Here is a 22758-nt window from a genome sequence, read left to right as displayed (position 1 = left end):
CATATGCTGCAGTTATTTACTGCATGAGGGAGAAGAGTGGGAGGGGCAGTAGCACACACTACAAACCCCTGAACAGCAATCCTGGCAAAACCAGCTCTAGATCTAGACATACCATCCAACTTATCCAACTTATGTTTTGTGAAGGTATGGACAGAAGACCAACTGGCTGCTTTTAAAACAGAATAACCCAGACCCCTGAAAAAGCATCTGAAGAGACAGCTCTCGTGGAATAAGCCTTAACTGGAGAAGCAAAGGTTTTTCCACGAGCCACATAAAAGAAAATAGCCTTAGAGATCCAGGAGGAGTCTGCTTACAAACAAATCTGCCCAAAGCCTTGGGATGGTAAGAAAAGGCCGTCAGATTTCCTAAAGGATTTGGTTTTATCCAAATAAAACAGAGTTGTCTATGCACATCCAAGGTGTGCAAAATCCTCTCAATAGAAGACTACGAACAGGGAAAGAAAGTGGCCAGGTTAATGGACTGATTAACTGACAACTCATTCACCACCTTAGGCATGAAGGAGGTATTGCTGTGTATGTAAAGAAACCTATACTTGTGAAAAACAGTAAAAGAAGCCAAAAGGACCTGAAGTTCTGAAAACCCTCTGGCTTAAGTGATGTACAAATGAAGCACGGTCTTCCAAGTGCAATGTTGAAGGGATGACAAACTGCTGGTTCAAAGGGAGGCAATGTAAATCCCAAGGATGAGGTACTGGTACCCTTGGCGGTCTGAAGCAAAAGGAGGGGTCACAGGCAGACAAGACAGAAATAACTGAGAGATGAGCTTTTACTGAAGAGTACGAAAACCCAGTCTTAAGTAGTTTACACAGATGAGACAAAAACCACTAACATCCACATACAATCTTTCTAGGTTTTTGAAAAGACACCAGATGGAAAAGCTCTTTCACTTCGAAAAGTAGGACTTCCTAGTATTGGGTTTTATGGCCTCCTGCAGAACTCGAAGCATGTCCTCAGAAAATACATGTCTAAAAGGGATCAAAACCTCATCACCCATAGTGTCATCAGAAGGGCTGACACTTGTGGAAAGGTACCTTGTCCTGTGTGAGTACATCCACCCTGTCAGGTAACTTGTGATAATTGCCCTTTGCTAAATGCAGAACAGGGAACCCTAATGCTGTCTTGGCTAAAAGGGAGTCATCAGCAAGATTTTTGGTTGGTCCTGTTGAATTTTTAACAGAACTTTCTGAAGGAGGGGGAAGAGGGGAATGCATAAAGGAACATACTCTTCCAAGAGAAGGATAGGGTGTCGACCTTCCATGCCTGAGGATCGTAAACTTTGGCAAAAAACTTTGTAAGTTGTCTGTTCATAGGGGAGGCAAATAGATCTAATTGAGGAGTATCTCACCGATGGATAATGTCCAGAAGACATCCCTGTGCAGCATCTATTCGTGGGACTGCTCACTGGAATGTTAACTGCCTGAAGGGTCAGCAGACACCGAGCTGTCAACTCCCAAGCCTCGAGAGCCAACCTGCACAGGAGATATGGCTTGGTCCCTCCTGCTTGTCGACATAGCAAACAGCTTTGGTGCTATTTGTGAACCACTTTAAGGGACCTGGTTGAAAAAGAGGATGCAAGATTAGCAGGGCAAAAATGAGAGCTCTCATCTCTTTTATATTTGTGCGTTACTTCATTTGCAAGGAAACCACACGTCCTGAACTTTCCGAGAGGCCAAGGTTGCCCCCATCCCATGTCCAAGGCATCTGTGAACAACTGAGATGGAAGGGGGGTTTGTAGGGGAAGTCTTGGATTCAAGGAAACCTGCTGAATCCACCACTCGGACTCTTTTTTCAACCAGGGAAGGAGGGAAATCACAAAACCTAGTGGATGAGCAGGTTGCTTCCAAACTAACCTGATATATCACTGGAGTATCCTCATGTGAAGTTTGGCTAGAGGTAACAAGGGAATAGTGGATGCCATGAAGCCCAACAGACAGAGGAACTCCCCGGCAGTCAGGGGACTGGAGTGGAATGACAGCTTGAAAGTAAGTGGTTAAAGACAAGACTGAGGAGGTAAGGAAACAAACATCTTGTCCGATTGAATTTTGCATCCTAGGAAGACATGGTCCTGTGAAGGAACAAGGGAGGATTTTTGGAAATTGATAGTGAATCAGTCTTTCCAGAAGAGACGCAGTGAACTGAAGGTTTTGAAGAAGTGTTTGGAGTACGAGCCTGGAAGAGGTTGTCCAGGTAAGTGAAAATCTGAATACCAGAGTCTGCAAAAGGCAATAACAGCTAAGCATTTTGTGAAGACACTTGGTGCTGTACATATACCAAAGGTCAAAGCAGAAAATTGAAAATGTGAAGAAGAAATAGCAAACCACATAAATTTCCTGTAAAGAGGATGAATAGGGATGTGAAGACCGGCATCCTTGTTGTCCAGTGACACCATGAAGGTCTGTGGAAGAATGAGAGGAAGCAGAGTGTTTAAGGAAAGCATGCAAAAGGAGGGTACCTTTAAGAAGGTACTTAGATGGGACAGGTCTAGAATGGGTCTCCAAAGACCATCCTTTGTGCGGACTAGAACATTCTTGAGTAGAACCCCTTTCCTGTTTGGGAAGGTGGAATCTCGAATGGTGTCTTGAGAAAGCAAGGTGTGAATCACCTCTGGAAATAAAGTCAACTGATCTTTTTGAGGTTGTGGAATACCCCTGAAGGTTGGAGGAGTCTTCCATGCCATAAAATATGCTCGGAGATCAAAAGAAAGGACTCGGAAGGCTTGGGTGATCTGTTTCCAAGCAGGAAGGGACAGGGAAACATGCAAGGACAGAGGGATCTGACTGCAAACAGGTTGGTAGTCACAGACTACCTGGCTTGTTCGGAAAGGGTCGTTTCTGAGCAGGAGTAGTAGTAGACAACAACTTGGCAGAGTAAGGCTTTCTGGCATCTTTTTTACTCTTAGGAGGTCTGGATAGTTGCCTTACAAAAGGGGTCTGCTGATACAAATATGTTTAAGGTCCTTGCCCATTTCTTGCAAGGACTTAAAAAGTTCTGCAGCTGCAGACCCAAACAAAGTCTTGGAAATAAATAATGGGGCATCCATAATTTTAGCTTTAATATCTGGCAGCGGCTGGAGTCTCAGCCAAGAGTACATTTGAAGGACAAAGCCAGATACAGCAACTCTGGCAGATGCATACACTGCATCACTACTGCATATGCGTCACTTGGGCAAAGGAAGCTAAAATGGAAGCAAGCCGGGAATTAGTGTCAAGAGTCTGAAAGTTCAGAAAGGAGCTTATTGCCTTGAGCTAAGGAAAATTTAGCAGTATGGGTCTGGGTAGTTTATGGCCCTAAAGGCCAGAGTGGCCGAAATATATACTTTTTTCACTAACCTTTCCATAACTCTGCTCTCCTTGCCCGAAAGTAGCAGGGAGGTAAGAAGGCAATAGCTTAGACGGCCTTATTTGCAGCCACTGATATTGTAAGCTGGCTCTGCAGAAGGGCATGTAAAAAATTACAAGCCACTGGCACTTTGTAGAACTTATCTGGCCTTTTAGGGGCAGGAAGTTGTTAATCTGGACACTTCGAAGCAGAGGAGAAAGCATTCAAGAAAGCTGGAAGCACTGGAGATGCTGAAGCTAGGGATGGAGAACCCATCTGTAAAAGATCATGGCATCTTTTGTTGTATGTCTGAAACTTGAGAGCAGTCCCATTTGAAAAATTCTCATTTTCACAATGGTCTCTCCAAATGTAAACATCTTCTCCTGGAGAGTCAGTTTTATTTGATTCCTCCTCTGGGGAAGCACATCCCAGTGGAGAAGATATCTGGGCAACATATGCCAGAGGAATCATCAACTCTGACCCCCCCCCCCCCCCCGAGGAGAAACTGGTGAAATGGAAGGAGAAGGAAGAGGAAACCCCTGCAGATTGCTTAATGCCCATGAAGGCATTAAATGGTCCTTATGAAAAGGCTTGCCAATCAGCGGATTGTTCCTGAGGAGAAAGAATGCTTGGTTTTCTGTTCTTAAGTGGAGCATCCATATGGTGGAAAGACGAGGGACCAGACATTAGCCTGCATTCAATAATATTGCTAGGGACCTCCTCAAGAACCATGATTTGCATAAAGCCTCGAAGGCTTTCAAAAATGAGCATGGGTTCCCTCCCTACATCCAAAGCAGACGTTTGCATATCCCCCAAGGACTTGCTAGCAGGGACCTTTGCGGCCTTTATGCAGTACTTGCGGAAGAATCACCAGCTACCTCTGAACAGGTCTCTGGGCCAACAGTGGCCTCCGGAGAAACATTTGGAATTGGCTTGTCTGGAAGGGGCCTTTTGAAAAGAAGATGGCAGAGACCTACGAGGCATCTCCCTATGTGTGGTCTTGTGTTGTTGGGAAGGTGTGTACAGGCCTTCTTCCTAACAAAATTGGTTCTCGAAGGGTAGTTCCTATGAAATTTAGGAACTGGGGAGACAAAAATATGTTTAAGCTCCTGAATTTCTTTTCCTTTCTCTTGAAGCGATTTGAAGAGAGCTGCAGGATTAGAACCAAAAATGGCAGTGCTGTCCAGAGGTGCATCCATAATCTTTGCCTTGAAATCTTTACACAAAGGATGCAACCTCAGCCTGGAATACCTCCTGAGGACTGAACCAGATAAAGTTGATCTAGCAGACACCTCTGCTGCATCATCACTGCACCTAATGGAATGTCTCATAACCTGGGAAGACGGACCCAAAAGACAGGAAAGCTAGGATTTTGCAGCAGAACCTGGGAGATCGTTCAGTAATTTGAGGCCTGAGAAACAGCCAGAACATATTTGGACACGAGTCTGAATTAATGGCCCTGAAAGCCTGAGTGGAAGAGGTGTAGACCTTTTTTCTAATTCTCTCCATCATTTTACTCTCCTTATCTGAAGGGAGGAGACTGGCAGATGGCAGTAATTTGGCAGTTTGGTCAGCAGACAGAGATCACAGCTGAGTCTGCAAGAGGACAAATACTAGTAACTACTATCCTCAGGCACCTTATAAAGCATGTTTTAGATGCAGCCAGAAAGGCATCTTGAAAGGCTGCAAGACTAGAGAGATGGCTGAAGGAGTAGGAGTGTCAATTTGTAAGAGGTCATAATACCTCTTTTGTACCTCTTAGACCTGTGAGCTTTCCCACTTGAAGTAGGTCCTCATTTTGGAACAATTTCCTTTCGAGAAACCACCTTCTGCAGGAAAACCCCCGCCGCTGGAATCCACTTCAGGTGAGGCATAATCCAGAGGAGAATCAAACTGAGTGAAGTACGCCAGGGATTCATCAGAGAATGACTTTCTCAGAGTTTTCAAGTTCAGGAGATGGAGGAAGGGAAAGTACAGTTGTGTACCTACCATAAATGTAGATGGTTTTGTGGCAGGTCTGGCATACCTCTTGATTTTGGAAGGGTGTGAAAGTGGAACCTGTAACCCTGAGAAACAATATTCAGTACCCATTTGTCCTGGGTGATCATGTGCCAATTTTGTGAGAAAAGTGCTAGCTTCCCCCCCAAGGGTGCTGCCAAAAGGTAAGTGCTTGGCATTTGTAGAGGGAAGTCACTGGGACCATTTCCTATAAGGTTGTGATTTGTCTTCGCCTCCTTTGGGGGCTAAAGCTCCCCATTGTTTAGGTCTGTATGAGCCTTGGGGCTGAGATCTGCCTCTTGGACGTCTGTATCTGCCTCTTGTTGGCCTGTCTGACACTGGAAAGGACCAATTTTTAGAAGGCCAGTTTCTGCTAAATCTAGGTGGCTGAACCTGTAAGAAATCTTTTACTGTCTGCATTGATTTTGTTTTATCCTCCATTTTCTTAACACCTCTTCTGCCTTAACACCAAACAAAGTATCATGCTGTAGTGGAGCATCCAATAATTTTACTTTAACATGATCAGGTAAACTTTGTTCTTTTAACCAGGCATGCCTTCGAATGACACAGCCTGTAACTGCGTCTCTGCAAGAAGCCTCTAATGAATCAAAACCACAGTGCAAAGTATGCTTTCCCACTTGTTCAGCTGAATGCAATAAATCCTGCATTTCCTTATTGTCAGGACATTCTGAGTTTGTAAGCACTTTCTGTTTTAACAAAGACATTAGATATTGTTGATATTTAAGCATGTGAAACTGGTAGTTTAAAGCCCTTACAGCTAAAGTAGCAGAAGTGTAAACTTTTCCCCCATCTATCCGGAGCTCTGGAATCCTTATCAGAGGGGACAGGGTTTTTTGCAGTGGAAGCCTTAACCCCTTTGGGACCAAGAGAAATTGTTTCTGGGTCAGCAGCAGGGTTTTTATAAAGAAATTTATGAGAGTCTGGGACCCTGTAGTACCTGTCAGGCTTGACTGGTGCAGGGGATAAAGAATCAGGAGACAAACTGGATTCAGAGAAAACATCATCAACAATATCAATCACAGGAGGGATAGCCAGGGGCCTGTGCTGAGGCAATAAAAGGAAGTCCCTGAGCCTTTTCTTGGATTCTGAATAATCCTGGCACTCCCAATGGAAATGCTCCCTCATGGTGTGCAAGGTTTCCCCAAAAGAGTAATCCTCAGGCGGAGAGGCTGAAGGTATAGATTCTTCTGCATCAGAGTCCTCATAGGGAGGGAGAAAATAACCCTGATCTGAAGAGGAATCAGAGGAAATAGAAACCTGGTCAGAGTAGTCATAGTTAGTGTCTTGCCTAGGCCTTTTATCAGGAGGGGGAAAGGAACCCCTGATTAAAGTAATTAGGTCCTCGGCCACTTTAAGCATCTGTTTCTTTGGCATGGATGACTGTCCAGGAGAATGCTGTACTTGTTTCCTTGTCTTTATTGGTGTTTTTGACTTTGCCTTGGCTGCTGTAGTGGACTTGATAGTAAGTTGTGAAGGTCTGAAAACACCCTCAGAAGCCGATGCCTGCTCAGCAGCTCCGGACCCATCTGAGGGAATAGTTTCCACAGGTCCAATACCTTGAGTTTCCAGAGGCCTGGGTGTCTCCACGTGGGAGTCTGATGCGGCCTGTGGCTCAAGGGGGCTGCGAAAGTGCCTCACTGAGAACCGGTGACTGGCCTAGAAGAGGCTTCGTCGGTTTTGGACCTCGGATGCCTGTCCTTTTCTTTGTGGTTTTTATGAATTCTGGTCGGTTGTTCCGACGGCATTATGTAGTTAAATCTTCGGCCAAAGTAATGTAAAAGCAAAATCAAACATACGCTTAATAGTGCGTTAGTTGAATGTAGCACAAAACCGACAACTAGCAACGTTGTGGTCAGGGCCTAGGCATGGAATACAGTAAGAGTGAAAATCCTTATGAGGTATTTGCTTCCCACAAGAAATACAACTGTTAACTTTAACTGACATCGGTCTGGAACAAGAAAAAGTTTCCCCAACGGGGTACTTTGCTTTACTGAAGACTTCGGTTCTGAAATTAGATTTAAAAAATCTCAGGAGTCGGCCGACCGGCACTTGCGAACTGCTTTTGCTTCGGGAACCGCGCGGCAAGAAAGACTGAAGAAAATGGCTTCTGCTGCATGTTTTATACCCCTGGCGCACTGACGTCAGGGAAAAGGCTACAGCAACTGACGCCGGACCTAGACTTTGGAATTCTGTCCGACTGCGGGTAGCCTGCCAGCAGGATAACCCAAGTGTAATGACTGCAACAGTGAAACACGATGAACATTGGGAGATGCTGGGGTACAAGGATGCAAGGCAGAAGGCCTAAGAGCCATGAAAGCATTCAAAATCCCCTTAAAGGCTTGCCAACTCGTGTACGACTAGACTGGAGACTGAAGATCCTTAACTTTCGGTCTCTGAACACATACTACTGTAATTCCAATTTATATGAGCGAGTTAAGCTTGCACTGCAGATTGAAAAGTATGGTAGACTAATGAGACAGGTTTAAGACTAATCAAATGAAAATAAATAGTTCAAGCAATGAAGAACAAAGACTTGAGTGAAGTAATCACTAGAGAATAAGTTGCAACACAGAGAAAGAGGGAAGTTCTCAGCAGGCCATAAGAAACTATGCTAGACAAAAACACATTAGATTGACAGGTTTTGAGATGTGTAACTAGGCCCAGGAAATATACACTCAGGAAGAGACAGCTAAAATTAGAAGTTTAAAACGAAACCTGGTAGGCAGTCACAGTGGGCAATGGAAATGCACAGTGGAAACTAAAGGGAGATGACTAGTGAGCACAGGGAAAGGTCATTAGAAAGGAACTACAGACAAAGAGTAAGTAATGGCAGAGCAGTAAGTAGGAAAGGTACAGAAAAAGCAATTGCATAATAACTTACCATAACAGAAGATGTCCTACTGAACACTGTTGCAGTATTCCAATACTATTGGGTTATCTCATTGAGGTATCAAAGTCAAAAACCTTTCGTATGACCTTGTATATGAAGTATGACTTAAGGCCATGGGTGTACAGAGGTACACAAGGGGACATACGAGTGCAAGATCCTCAGACTAAGCTAGACCACCTGGAAACACCACAGGTAAGAACTAGCAAAAGCAAAGCAAGCTAAGAGGAGGGAAGTGTCCCCCCAGCAGCCCACAATGACCAATAAGAAACATTAGAAAAGGGTAAGGAGCGTAGGAAGCAATACTGCAACTGTGACTAGAAGGAAGTTCCTGTTATAAATGTTTACACAACTATACTACGCCCCTCCTTTGATTTCAGCTGCAGTATTCCAATACTGTTGGGCGATTCCTAGAGCTTATTAAGAAGGGTGGCTGGACCAACAGCAGCAGAGAGTTATCAACCCAAATAGCACAGACCTAGCAAAAGAAGCTTTAGAACTAGAGAAAGCATTTACCCTGTAATGTTTTGTGAAACTGCACAAAGACGACCAAGTGGCTGCCTCTGCAATAACCCTGCGTCAATTCCTTTGTAAAAAGCCCTAAAAGAAGAAACTCTTCAAGTGGAATGGGCCTGAACAACAGAAGATTAGGACTTACCATGATGGGAGAAACAAAAGGAAACTAAGCAGGAAATCCAAAAAGCAATTGCTTGCTTAGAGACAGGATTATCAAACTTTTTGGTTTCCTGGAAAGAAAAACAGCTGGTCCACCTTCCTAATGTTGAGTCTTATCCAACAGAATATCAGTTGCCAGTGCATATCTAACAACTGCAAAAGTCTTGTTTTGAGGATTAGGGAAAAAAGTAAGTACATTAACAGCCTGTTTGAGACAGCTCATTAACCACTTCTAGCACGAAGAATGCATTGACCCTATGTCTCTGATGCAAACAGGAAGCCTGTGTAAATGGTTCATCTCCAAGGCCCATACTTATACTTATCAAAGGCATCAGAACTTGACAGAGATTTGGGATGCATGGCTAGGCTTAAATAGGCCCTTGTGGTCATTCGCCTAGTAAACATCTATGAGCCTATGGCCCAAGGAGATGCCTTGGAAAATAAGGGAGGAGAGGTCATAAGGGCATGAAGCTAAGAGTCCCTTCAGGCAGATGTATAGCCTACTGGCAAAATGTTTTCGCCAAGTATAAAACTTTAGAGATGCAGAAACCACTTGAGCAAAATGTGTCTGAGTCAGTTTTTCCCAAAGTGTATTACAGTTCCAAGGAGGGGGAATAGCCCTCCTAGGTGGATTCATATGCAGGATGCCCTTGAGAAACTGCTTTACCTCAATTCTAACAAGCAGGAGAGAATCACGGGGCATATATACAGAAGTGGCAGAGAAGTGTGCCTTGATGGAAGAATAGGATAAACCAGTTTTTAATGATCAAACAGGTATAGCTGTAATCCCAGTTTGTATAGGATTCTCTAGTTTTGGGACACCAAACAGAAAATCTTTTCCATTTAGATTTTCTCACCTCCTGAAAGCCATGGAGCACAGCCTCAGAAAATAGAATTTGAATCCCTTTCAAAAAACAACATGTCAGGCTGAGCGCTAACAAGTTGAGATGAAGCAGAAACTCATTTTCTGTTTCAGAAAGTCCACTCTGTAGGGTAATATAATGACCCCTGCCTAGATGACGAAAAGGGAAGGACAAGTTCCTGGATTAAAAGGGAGATATCAGCAAGACTTTCATCCTGTCTCTTTGGATCTTTAACAGAACCGTTATGACTGATGACAGCGGGGCTAGGTATAAATACACTCCTTCCATGAATAGGGCACTGAATCCATCCTCCAAGGCCTGGTTGCAAGAAAAATTGGTACGAAACAGCCTAAGCTGTTTGTTGTGAGTGGAGGCAAATAGATCTAGTTAAGAAATACCCAATTTGTGGACAATGTCAAGGAAGGCCACCATGTTCAACATCTGAGCATGAGGGTTTTCCAGAGGCCTGCATAATGAACCACCAAAACGACAACTTGGAAAAGAATCCAAACTGCTTGCAAGGACAGATTTGCTATTATAGCTTTGTCCCATGCCAGAACAGCCAATCTGGACAGTTGGTAGCCTTGAGAAGACATCGCTGAGAAATAAAACAAATGTCCACACTGCCATAAAAACACACTAAAAAGAGGGGAATGGAGAAAGGGAGAAGCTACTGCAAAAGCCATCAAGCAAGCTTCTACTGTTATGACAAGTTTACTTACACGACTGTATTACAGTCGTGAAATTTATCAATGCTGCAGTAGACCAAGCTGTATGGTAGATTTTAATAACTCAGAATATCTGGGAAGTGGAAAGGGAAGGGTGCAGGAGCCCCAAGAGAATGGTCCTGACAAAGCCTCCCCTGGATATTTAAAGGAATGTAGCTTGCACTGCTTTGTAAAGCTATGTACAGGGGAACATGCTGCCGAGTTTAACCCTTTCCAAAAAGCCACAGAAGTCAAAGTCAGGGCAGAATAAGCCTTGTCCTGGCCAGGAATAGCGTAGTTGTAGGAACAACAAAAGATAATAGCAGACACAACCATTTCAAAATAGTCTGTTTTGACACGTCGCTTCTTACCTTCACAAAAAAATAAGATAGAAGTTTTGAAAAAGACATTGATCTGCCAAGAAAGTACCAGACTTGTCTGTGGACATCCAAGGTATGAAGTATCCCTTCACCTTCATTTTTGGGTTCAAGAAAGACCAGAGAGAGACAGAGTTTGGCATAAAGTAAACACAAAACTACATAACATTTAAAGGATTAATTCACAAAGAAAAGTACAGTTGTGTACACTTACCATAAATGTAGATGTTCGAGTATATACACTGTTGCAGTCATTACATTTGGGTAATCTGCTGGCAGGTTGCCCTCAGTCGGCCTGAATAACAAATGTCTTGGGTCCTGCGTCGGTTGCTGTCTCCTCTTCCATGACGTCGGGTCGTCAGTGGTATAAAACATGCAGCCGACGTCATTTTATTCAGTTTTTCTTGTCCCAGATGTCAAATGCCCCCAAATTTCCCGGTTAGGGGTCGCCACAGTGGATCATCTGTCCGTTCATGATTGGCAGTGAAGTTTTTACAGTGTCGAGTTGCCAGCCCAGCAACCCAACCTTCCACAGAAGGCACACACGCACACACACACACACACACACACACCTAGGGCCAATTTAAAGTGTCCAGTCCACCTACTGCATGTCTTTGGGATGTGGGAGGAAACCGGAGCACCCGGAGGAAACCCACGCGACCAAAGGGAGGACATGCAGACTCCACACAGAAGGCACCCCAGCCGAGAATCGAAGCGGAGAACCTACTGCTGTGAGGCGGCAACACTAACCACTGCACCACCGTGGCCACCCTTATATATACATATATATATATATATATATATATATATATATATATATATATATATATATATATATATATACGCACACACATATGTAAATGCACTTTTAGCAATAAACTTTACCTTCATCTAAAAGCAAATACACCACAAAGGCTTTAGAATACAGTGAAGGAAAAAGTAGATATAGAAAAGAGGGATAGCGGGTGAGTAACCTGGACTGCAACAGTGAATACACTTGAACATCTACATTTATGGCAAGTGTACACAACTATACTATGTTCTTGTGTTTCACTGTTGCAGTCATTACATTTGGATAGAATCCCAAAGCTATGGATGGGAGGATGGAACTAAATAGCATTAGGAGTGGCTATAAGGCCCTGCAGAACAGCAGTGGCAAAGCCTGTCCTGGATTTGGAGAAGAGAGGCAAATGACAATGCTTTGTGAAGGTATGAACAGAGCACTAAGTAGCAGCTTCTAGAATGTCTTTGGTTGGAACTCCTCTGAGAAAAGCTGCTGAGGTAGAGGCAGCCCTGGTGGAATGTGACCTGATCCCCTTGGGCACAGAGCATTCTTAACAGCTAGCATGGTGCAAGTGAAAGAAACTAATGCAGTGGCTTATCCACTTAGAAACAGTCTGCTTTGATATAGCCTTCCCCTCTGATCCTGCATCAAATGCCACCAGTAGTTGCTCAGATTTTCTTAGAGATTTGGTCCTTTTTAAGTAGAATCTTAGTTGTTTATGTACATGCAATGAATGCAGACTCCACTCCCCCTTGTTCTGCGGATTTGGGTAAAATGTTGGCAGGTGAACTGTTTGGTTAAGAGCCACACTGGATACCACCTTAGTCATAAAAGAAGGATTGGTCCTGAGGGACACCCTGTCCGGTAAAATGTAATAAAAGGTTCCACTGCCATGAGAGCCTGTAGTTCTGAAACCCTTCTTGCTGAAGTGATTGCCAAGAGGAAAGCTGTTTTCCAAGATAAAAATGTTATACCCGCAGTAGCTGCTGGTTCGAAAGGAAGCAGGGTGCACAAAATTGAGGTCCCATGCAGGAGTTGGTGATCTTCTGGGAGGCCTTAAATTTCTGGCCCCTCTAAGATACTGTTTAAGCAGAGGATGAGAAAAGAGGGGAGGCTCCGTGTTGTAATGAGCCGAGATGGCAGAGGCATGGATTTTTATTGAAGAAAAAGATAGGCCCTTATCAAGCATCTCAGTCAAATATTGTAAAATCTGAGGGATATTGGGCTTTGCTGTGTCCATTCCTTGTGCTCGGTTCCAACCACAGAATCACTTCCATTTATCTGCATAAGATTTCCTGGTACTAGGCCCTCTGGCTTCCAAAATGACATCCATCACAGATTTACTGAGAGGTGGTGTTTGAATAATTAAATGATCAGCCATGCTGCAAGGTTCAGAGTTTGGAGCAGAGTGTGCAGAATTTGTTTGTTCTACTGAGACAGTAGACAAGGCATTTGAGGCAAATACCAAGGAGGGAGTTGAGACATATTTCTTAGAATTGGATACCAGTGCTGGCAGTGGCCAGTCCAGAGCAATTAGGATAATTTTTGCTTTTTCCTGTCTGACCTTTAGTAAGACCTTGGAGAGAAGAGGCAGAGGGGGAAAGGCATAGACTGATAGGTCCTTGTGCAGAATATGTCCAGTTGATAATTTTGGGAAGAGGCAAATAGATCTAGGTCTGGGCTCCCCCATTTCTGTGTTAACATGCTGAAGATTTGTGGATCCAGTTTCCACTCGTGTGGGTCCATAAGATTTCTGCTTAGGTCGTCTGCCAGAGTATTTTGTTTTCCTGGCAGGAATTGAGCTTTAAGGTGTATTTGGTAAGTCAAAGCTGTGTTCCACAATGCCATGGCTAGTCTGCAAAGGGGGTAGTAATGTCTACCCCCCTGCTCGTTTATGTACCACATAACAGTGGTGTTGTCCTGGATGAAGTAAGTCCTTGAAGGCTGTCAGAGCATTCTGAACAGTTAGCCTTTCTTTCTGGTTGATATGCAGATGCATTTGGTTTGGGCTCCATTTGCCCTGAATTTATTTCCCTGCCAGACTGTGACAGCAGTCTCGCATATGGAATTAGTAGAATGCAGGATGCCATGAACCCCAAAGCCTGCAGAATTTATCTTGCAGATAAAGTACAGTTTTGTACCTACCATAAATGTAGATGTCCGAGAGGTATGCATCTGCAGTCCTAACAAATGGGTTGTCCTGGCCTCAGGCAGCCCTTCGGTCAGCCGGATTCCAAAGTCTGGGTCTGGCCTCGGCTGATATCGCACTTCACCCGACGTCATAGCTGCAGTTCTGTGGGTATAAAGGCATCAGCCGACGCCATGTTCCTCAGTGTTTCTTGCCCCAGATGCCAGGTGCCCTCTAGGAAGGCTAAATTTGGATAAATGTAAATGTTTCCAAACAATAGAGAGCAAATAGAAATAAACATGTATATACATATATACAAACAAATACACCATAATAGATTCCCCCCAGCTAGCTACAAGATGGGCAAATACCCTAGGAGTACCACAGAGGGGAAGGAGGGTGGGTAATCCTGACTGCAGATGCATACCTCTCGGACATCTACATTTATGGTAGGTACAAAACTGTACTATGTCCTTCAAGGATGCATCTGCAGTCCTAACAAATGGGTAGAATACCATAGCCAAACTGGGGGAGGAGGCCCTAAGGAGGCACTAAGAGTTTATGGTGTAGTTAAGATCCCTTGCAAAACAGCAGTGGCAAAACCTGCTCGGGATCTGGAGTATAAAGGTAGATTATAATGCTTGGCAAATGTATGCACGGAGCTCCAAGTAGCAGCCTCTAAAATGTCTTTGGTAGCCACTCCTCGTAAGAAAGCTGTAGTAGTGGCTGTAGCCCTTGTGGAATGAGGTCTGATGTTTTCTTGAGTTGCCTTTCCATGAAAAAAGAGTAGCAAAATCTTATGCAATTTCCTATCCATTTTGAGATTGTTTGTTTTGAAATTGCTTTTCCTTCCATTCCTGTTGCATATGCTACCAGAAGCTGGTCAGTTTTTCTATTGTTCTTGGTTCTGTCCAGGTAGTAGCGCAATTGTCTGTGTACATCCAAGGTATGCAGCAATCTTTCCCCCCTGTTCTGTGGGTTGGGGAAGAATGTTGGTAGGTGTATTGCTTGGTTTAATGATACCCTTGAGACCACTTTTGGCATAAAGGTAGGATTAGTTCTCATGGACACTCTATCCTGATGGAAGATAAGGAAGGGCTGTACTGCCATTAATGCCTGTAATTCAGAAACCCTTCTAGCTGAAGTGATTGCAAGCAGGAATGCAGTCTTCCAAGATAAGTACTGTAATTCTGCTGTTGCTGCTGGTTCAAAAGGGGGAAGTGTTAACTTTTCTAACACAAAGTTCAAGTCCCATGTAGGCAATGGTGGTTTCCTTGGTGGCTTTACATTTTTAATTCCTCTGAGAAACTGCCTGAGTAGAGGTTGAGAAAAGACTGGAGGATCCACGTTGTATTCTGCTGAAATTGCTGATGCATGAATCTTAATGGAGGAGTAGGACAGACCATTGTGGAAGAGCTCTGCTAAGTATTCCAGGATGTTAGCTATGTTTGCCAATGATGCATCCACTCCTTTTGTTGCACTCCAAATGAGATATCTTTTCCATTTTGCTGAATAAGTTTTCCTTGTTGAGGGTCTGCGAGCCTCCAAGATAATGTCTTTAACCCTTTGAGATAAATCTGGGTTATTACTCCTTATGTAATGTTCCAAGCAGTTAGCTGCAGTGTTTTCAAGTTCGGATGCAGGATTTTGAAGTTGTTCTATGTTAGCAGAAGAGGCAGGAGGGGTAGAGGCCATGCATGTTCCAGGGACATACTCCTCAGTAGCGGGTACCAATGTTGCCTCGGCCAATCTGGAGCTATCAAGATGATCCTCGGGTGGTCTTCTTTGATCTTCAGTAGCACTTTGTGCATCAAAGGAAGAGGTGGGAATGCATATGCTGTCAGGTTTTCCCAACTGAAGGATAGGGAGTCCACCTTCCAAGCAAGTGGGTGGTATGTCCTTGTGCAGAATTTTTTCAATTGGTGGTTGTGTGGCGATGCGAACAGGTCTATTTCTGGCAGTCCCCATTTCCTTGTGATGGTTTTGAAGATGTCTGGATGCAGCATCCATTCGTGGGCATCCGTGGTAGTTCTGCTCAAGATGTCTGCTAGTATATTTTGTTTTCCTGGCACGAATATGGCTTGGAGCTGAATGTTGAGGCTCAGGGCCACATTCCAGAGGTCCATTGCCATCTGGCATAGAGGATATGAATGTGTGCCTCCCTGTTTGTTGACATACCACATGACTGTGGTGTTGTCCGTCCTTATCAGCAAATGACCCTGTTGAAGAAATGGTCTGAATGTCTGAATTGCCTGTTTTACTGCCAGCATCTCTTTTTGATTTATGTGTAGGTTCATCTGGTCTTGAGTCCATAAGCCTTGTATGCACTTGTCCACCATGTGTGCCCCCCAACCGAGGTCTGAGGCGTCCGTGGTGATAGTCTGGCTTGGGTGAGGCCTGTGGAAGGGCAGTCCTTTGTTCAATTGACAGGCCTGGGCCCACCACTGGAATTCTTGCTTCAGGCATGGAATTATTGGAATTTTGGTTTCTAGGCTGTGCTTGTGTTGAGACCATAAATTCCTCAGGTACCATTGCAACTTCCTCATATGTAGTCTGGCATGTGGAATTAATATTATGCAGGATGCCATGTAACTCAGGGCTTGCAGGACTTTCCTTGCTGTAAGCTGGTTCTGCGTTGTTAATGCCATGAAATAGAGTGGTAGCTGCTTCTGTTTTTCTGCTGTGAGGAATGCCATCTGGTTTGATGTGTCCAGTTCTGCACCCAGGAAGGCTATCCTTTGGGATGGTATCAGCCTCGACTTTTTTGTGTTGACTGTGTATCCCAGGGCTTGCAGCAGGTGAATAACCTTTTCCAAATCTTTTGTTAATTTGTCTTTGCTGTCCGCTTGTAACAGGCAGTCGTCCAGGTATGGATAAATTTGAATTCCCTGAAGCCTGCAATGAGCAATTACTGATGCCAGGCATTTCGTGAATACTCTGGGCGCAGTAGATAAGCCAAAAGGCAATGCTGAGAATTGATAATGCTCTGATCCTGCAAGAAATCTGAGGTATCTTCTGCAATTTTGTCGTATGGGGACGTGCAGGTATGCCTCCTTGAGATCCAGAGTCACCAGCCAAGACTCCTTGCCCAGCATGGGAAGAAGTTGCTGTAGGGTCAGCATTTTGAATTTTGGAACAATGAGATATGTGTTTAGAGCGGACAGGTCGAGGATAGGTCTCCATTGTTTTTCCTTTCTTGGTACTAGGAAAAGCCTTGAATAAAATCCTTGTCCTTGTTCCATAGCCGGTACCTTTTCTATAGCTCTCATCCTTAGTAAGTGGTCTATTTGTTGTAGAGCGTTTATCCTTTGGTTTGGAGGTAGGTTTGGCATTCCTCTCTTCCTTGGAAGAGTATGGAAGTGAAACCTGTAGCCTTTGTCTATTGTCTGTAAAATCCATTTGTCTTTTGTAATGTAATGCCAATTTACTGAAAATAAGGCTAATTTTCCGCCTAAGGGTGCTGCCAGTTGTTCCCTGGTAGGCGGTTTCAGAGCCAAGTCACTGTGATTGTCCTGTAGAAGTGGTAGTGGCTGGATCTGTGGCCGTAGCTCTCTGGCTGTTAGGCTGCCACTGACGTCCCCTGTAGGCACCTCTGGATTGACCTCTGCCTCTAGGGCGTCTATTTCTGCTTCTCTGTGCTCTGGTGGTGTCTGGAAAGGACCAATTCTTGGAAGGCCAGTTCCTACTAAACCTCGGAGGCTGGACCTGTAAGAAATCCTTGACTGTCTGGACAGACTTAGCTTTTTCTTCCACCTTCTTCAACACTTGCTGTGCAGGGGAACCAAACAAACTGTGCTTTTCCATGGGAGCATCTAGAAGCTTTGACTTTACATGGTCTGGTAAGGATTGTTCTTTTAACCATGCATGCCTTCTGATCACTGTACCTGTCGTATCTGATCTAAAGGAAGCCTCCAGTGCATCATAGCCGCATTTTAAGGAATGATTACTGACCTGCTGAGTGTTATGCACCAAATCCTGAAGGGACTTACGGTCTAAAGGTTCAGGAGAGGACAGTTTTTTAGTGAGCTGATCTAACAGAAATTCCTGATACTGAATCATGTGGAATTGACAGTTTAAGGCCCTAGCCGAAAGAGTAGCAGAAGTATAAACTTTTTTACCCCATCTCTCCAATGCCCTAGATTCTCTTTCAGAGGGAGGGTTTTTGGCAGAGGCAACTGCTACAGCTTTGGGGCCCTGTGAAATAGTTTCAGGGTCTGCAATAGGAGCCTTATACAAATGATAATGTGTGCCTGGAACCCTGTAGTATCTGTCGGGCTTAGCAGGGGCCGGAGGCAGTGAGTCAGGGGCAGTACAAGCATCATTAAATGCATCATCCACAACTGTAAGTACTGGAGGAATAGCTAAAGGCCTATGCTGTGGTAAATGCAAAAAGGTCCTAAGCCTTTTCCTAGAGTCTGAAAAATCCTGGCCCTGCCATTGAAATTGTTCCCTCATAGCATGCAAGGTTTCCCCAAAAGAAAATTCCTCAGGAGGAGAGGCAGAAGGTATGGAATCCTCTGCATCAGAGTCCTCATATGGAGAGTAAGGGCCCTCTGGAGGATTTGAATTTTCTGAATCATCAGAGGAATAATCTGAAGAAACTGGCTCAGGGGGCTCTGCTCTAAGCCTCTTCTCTGGAGGTGGGTGAGAGGCCCTGTCAGGGTGAGACTGGGTTCCCTGATCAAAGAAATGAGATCCTCTGCTAGACTAAGCATTTGAGTACTAGAGCTAGGCCTGTGAGAGGGGGCTTTAGCAGGCACGGCCTTTGAAGATTTTGCTGCTTTAGCCCTGGCAAAAGCCTTAATTGACATGGATGCAGGGGGCCTAGCAGCTCCACGTGCAGGAGAAGATACATCTAAGGGGATAGTATCTGATAAATCCTGAGAAACTGTAAGAGCAGGAGGATTTTCAGTAGCAGATTCAGCCATGCTGGAAGAGGCCTCGGTAGAAGGAGGCAAGCTTTCGGCAAACAAGTCAAACTAAACAAATGGTATAGGGTACAGTCTTATAGTCAGGCCTATTTTTAATAGTGCTGCAGTAGCGTTGTCGCCTCACAGTAAGACGTTGTCCTGTTTGATTCTCAGCTAAAGCGTCTTGTGTGTGAAGACATGTGTGAATGGGCGTACTTTCGTTGAAGGCTATGCGCCAGGGCTGGCAACTCTGTATGCAAAAATCTACTACCAATCATTAGCAGACCGGAGTTCCGCTGTGGCGACCCCTAACCGGGAAAAGCCGAAAGATACAACTCTCAAGCAACCAAAAACTACAGTTATCCTGCATCTACCAATCCCCATGGGTGCTGGCTAACAGAGTTTACTATATTTTATTTATTTAACTTACATTTGTTGACCAGGATAGTCCGACTGGATGAAGGTCCATTTTCAGCGGAGGCCCGGGGAGAAAAGCTCCATGGAATAACAATATATTAAACAGAGATTGGATAGGCAGACAGTACAAATTTCATATAGAATATTTTCAATGATTAGAAGAGCAAACATTATAACAAATTGTCAAGTAGTGTTATTTAGCGAGAAAATCGGATAAAATTGCATAGTAGGCTACCTAGCAGATATACACATTCAAGAGACAGGTTAACCAGGGTTGATACCGTGACACAGCCAGTTTGTTCCCAGGTGGTGTTTGAGCCTAGTTTTGAACTGACCAAGCGAAGAGAGTAAGGTAATATCAGCTGGTAGAGAGTTCCACGATCTACCTAGAAAATTTACGAAGAGTGAGACACCAGCTGAGTTATTAGTTTTACATATCTGAATAAGGAGTCTGTTGGATGAGAGCAGCAGTCAAGGATTATTATAGAGGGTGACAGGATCTTTAAGTGCAGGGGTATTGTTAGGGTTATATATGATTTTATGGGCCATAACCAATTGGTTATATAGTATTAGACTGGGTAGTTCAAGCCATCCAATCTGGATCAAATTGATGCAGTGATGTGTCCTAAAAGGCAGCCCAGTGGCAAACCTGGCAATGTGGTTATAACAGATTGAGAGGTTGCTCGTGACAGTCTTGTTAACATTAGAGAGAAGAGGGGATGCATACAGAAGAGTAGAGAGAAGGCGAGATCGAGCTATGGCAACTTTGGCTGGGGGGGTGTTAGGAAGGCTTTTATTCTGTAGTGTGATCCTAGTTTTTTGTTGATGGTTTTAATTAATTGGTTAACATGTAGGTCAAATTTTAGATTACTATCTATAATGACACCTAATAGTTTAGTGGAGAGGTCAGGGGAGATTATTGTTCCATCATTTGCTTTCATTATAAAGTTAACAGCAGTAGACCTTTGTGTAGGCAATAACAGCATTTTAGTTAGTTTTAGGATTTAGAAGACGTCGTTGGGAAAGCCAGTTGTCTATTGTGTTAAAGGTGGTCTGGGTGGCTAACTCTATTGGGGATGTGGCCGAACAAATCAGGGTAGAGTCGTCAGCATATTGGATACAGCTGACTTTTGGGATGACAGTATTCATATCGTTGATGAAAATGGAAGAGAGGGGCCCCTAGTATAGAGCCTTGTGGTACTCCGAAGGTGTTAGGTAGTAGGTTAGAGAGTTTATTCTGCCAAAGAACAGCCTGCTGTCTACCACTTAGGATTTAAACCATTGAAGGGCTTTAAGATCTAGACCGAGTGTTTGCAGAGTGTGGATTAATAGTTGGTGGTAAACCATATCGAATGCCTTGGAGAGATCCAAGAGGAGGGCTGAAGAAATATGGTTATGGTTTCGATTATGGTCTATGGTGCTGGTAAAGGCTAGTAGGGCAGAGGTAGTACTTTGGTGAGGTCTGAAACCATGCTGGGTATCTGCCATGAGGTGGTTATGGATTAGGTGGTGCACGAACTGTCTCTGAACACATTTTTCCATAATCTTTGCAAGTGGAGAGAGTATAGCTATAGGCCTATAGTTGGAGAATTCAGTAGAGCTACCTCCTTTATGGAGTGGGATTACATAGGATATTTTCCAGATAGTGGGAATTTTAGCTTCTTCTATGGTTCAACTGATAAGTATCGATACCAGATATGCAATAGCATCAGCTGATTTTTGTAGGCATTCAGCAGGAAGTTGGTCAGCCGATAGTGTGGTGGGTTTTAGTTTTTTTGATTAGGGTACGGATAAGTGATATGGCGACAGGTTGAAAACTAAAAGAGCAGGTTTCTAGAGGTGGTACTTTCTGGGCCAAGGGAGCTAGGAGGTAGTTGGCTGGCTAGGGCCTGAATTCTCTCAGCAAAGAATTGGTTAAAACTATTTGAAACATCCTCCGAGGGGTTATCAGTAGTGGCAACTGGGACGGGGGTAGTATGTCCAGGGTGTAGTAATATATTCAAGCCTGCCCAAAACTTCTGAGGGTTATTTTGAATTTCTGCCTGTAATTTGCAGTATTGTGTTTTGTCTTGTAGTATGATTTTTTTAGTTTCGTTCCTAAGTTGCCTGTATTTAATTTGATCTTGGGGGTGTTTAGTTGAATGCCATACAGCCCTGGCTTTGTTTCGAAGGCAAATTTTGAGTTTAGTCTCTTATGAAAGCCATGGTGCAGTTTTTGCCTTTGTTGTTTTTGAGTGAAAAGGTGCATGTAAGTCAAAGATCTCAAGAAATTTATTGGTAAAGTACACAACTGCTTCCTCTAAGGGGAGGAGTTTTAAAATAGACCAATTACATGATTTTTAGTTCCTGTTGGAATTTGGCCAAGAAAGTTTTTGTTATTTCTAACATTTCTTAGTAAGGGTTGTTGGGGGTTGATAGCTTTGTGCTTAATTATATATGTGAGATGGTGATCACTTAGACTATCGGTGAGGGTACCAGAGTGGTACAGATGGGGTTGTCTACTGATGAGTACCCAATCAAATACGCTTTCCTTTTGGTTGGGCTTACCTACCTTAGCAGGGTTGTTAATGATTTCCGTAAATGAGTGTAGGTTAATATGGGTGGTTGGGGATTCTGATGAACAGGTGGCCCAGTCTATACTGAAGTCTCCGAGAAGAAGGGTTTCTTGGGGGTAGTGACTAGATATCCAGTGTAAGGTGTCTTCAAGTGCAGCTATATTGTTACATGGGGGAATATACATGCAGATGATATAAATGCATTTACTTTTGTCAAGTTGCAGTTTAGTGGTTAGAATCTCTAAGTTGTTAATCTGAGTTGGTTGTACTACATCTCTGGTTACATTCAGCTATGATTAGTACAGCTACCCCATCCACCTTCCAGGAAGCACAGTCTATCCTGTGTATGTTATACTCCGCAGGTAGTACATCAGTCTGTACTGGAAGGTTTTAGCCAGGTCTCTGATAGACAGAGAATCTCTGGAGAGTGAACAGCAAGGACTACATGCAGTTCATGTACCTTGTTATTAATGCTTCTAATATTAAGATGACAGGTTAGGAGAGAGTTAGATGGCCTGGAAATTGTAGGTTTGAGCTTAGGTTACAGGTAGAGGGGGATTATGTGTGTAAAGTGGATGGGCCAGGGTTGGGGTGTAAGTCTCCACCAAGTAATAGGCTAGGCATAAGCTTGGAGAGAAGTTTCAGGAATTTGTCTACAAGTTTGTGGTAGAGTTTGATTCTAGTGCTAATCTTCCCAAAGTTGATGTGTAGGAAGTGAGAACAAGATGTTGGATATTTCCTGGTATTTAAGTATGGTTGAAGGTGGGATGATTGATAACTTGGGTGATAGTATGGGCCTTTAGAACTTGAAGTCTTGTGAGAGACTGATTTTCATATAAGGTAAGGAAGTATGGGCTAATAGGAGGGGTAGTAAAAAGCGGTGCAACATTGTTTGGGATGCGGCTTGAGAAATACGAAACTTATACCTGGAACTGCAGTACCAGAAGATAGTGTGGTTAGGTAACTGTATTGAAAGGGGGTGGGAGGCTACCAGATGAAAGTTGATAGGTACTGGTGATATGTAGGTAGAGGGTTTAGGTGGGGAATAATTATCACAGCAAGAGGTGATAGTAGCTAGTAGGTGGGAGAGTGGCTAAT

General features: G+C 43.8%; 1 protein-coding gene across 1 annotated transcript in view; it reads right to left on the bottom strand.

Moving 5' to 3' along the window:
- Positions 1 to 22758, bottom strand: part of PRRC2A (proline rich coiled-coil 2A) — a 3202076-nt gene that overhangs the window by 2867895 nt on the left and 311423 nt on the right. The gene's annotated exons all lie outside the window — the stretch shown is intronic.

This window comes from Protopterus annectens, chromosome 9.part0 (assembly GCF_019279795.1).
Source record: "Protopterus annectens isolate FY-2018-M chromosome 9.part0, PAN1.0, whole genome shotgun sequence".
NCBI lineage: Eukaryota > Metazoa > Chordata > Ceratodontiformes > Protopteridae > Protopterus > Protopterus annectens.
Note: the sequence above shows the minus strand (reverse complement) of the source record. Positions and strands in the feature narration are given on the sequence as shown.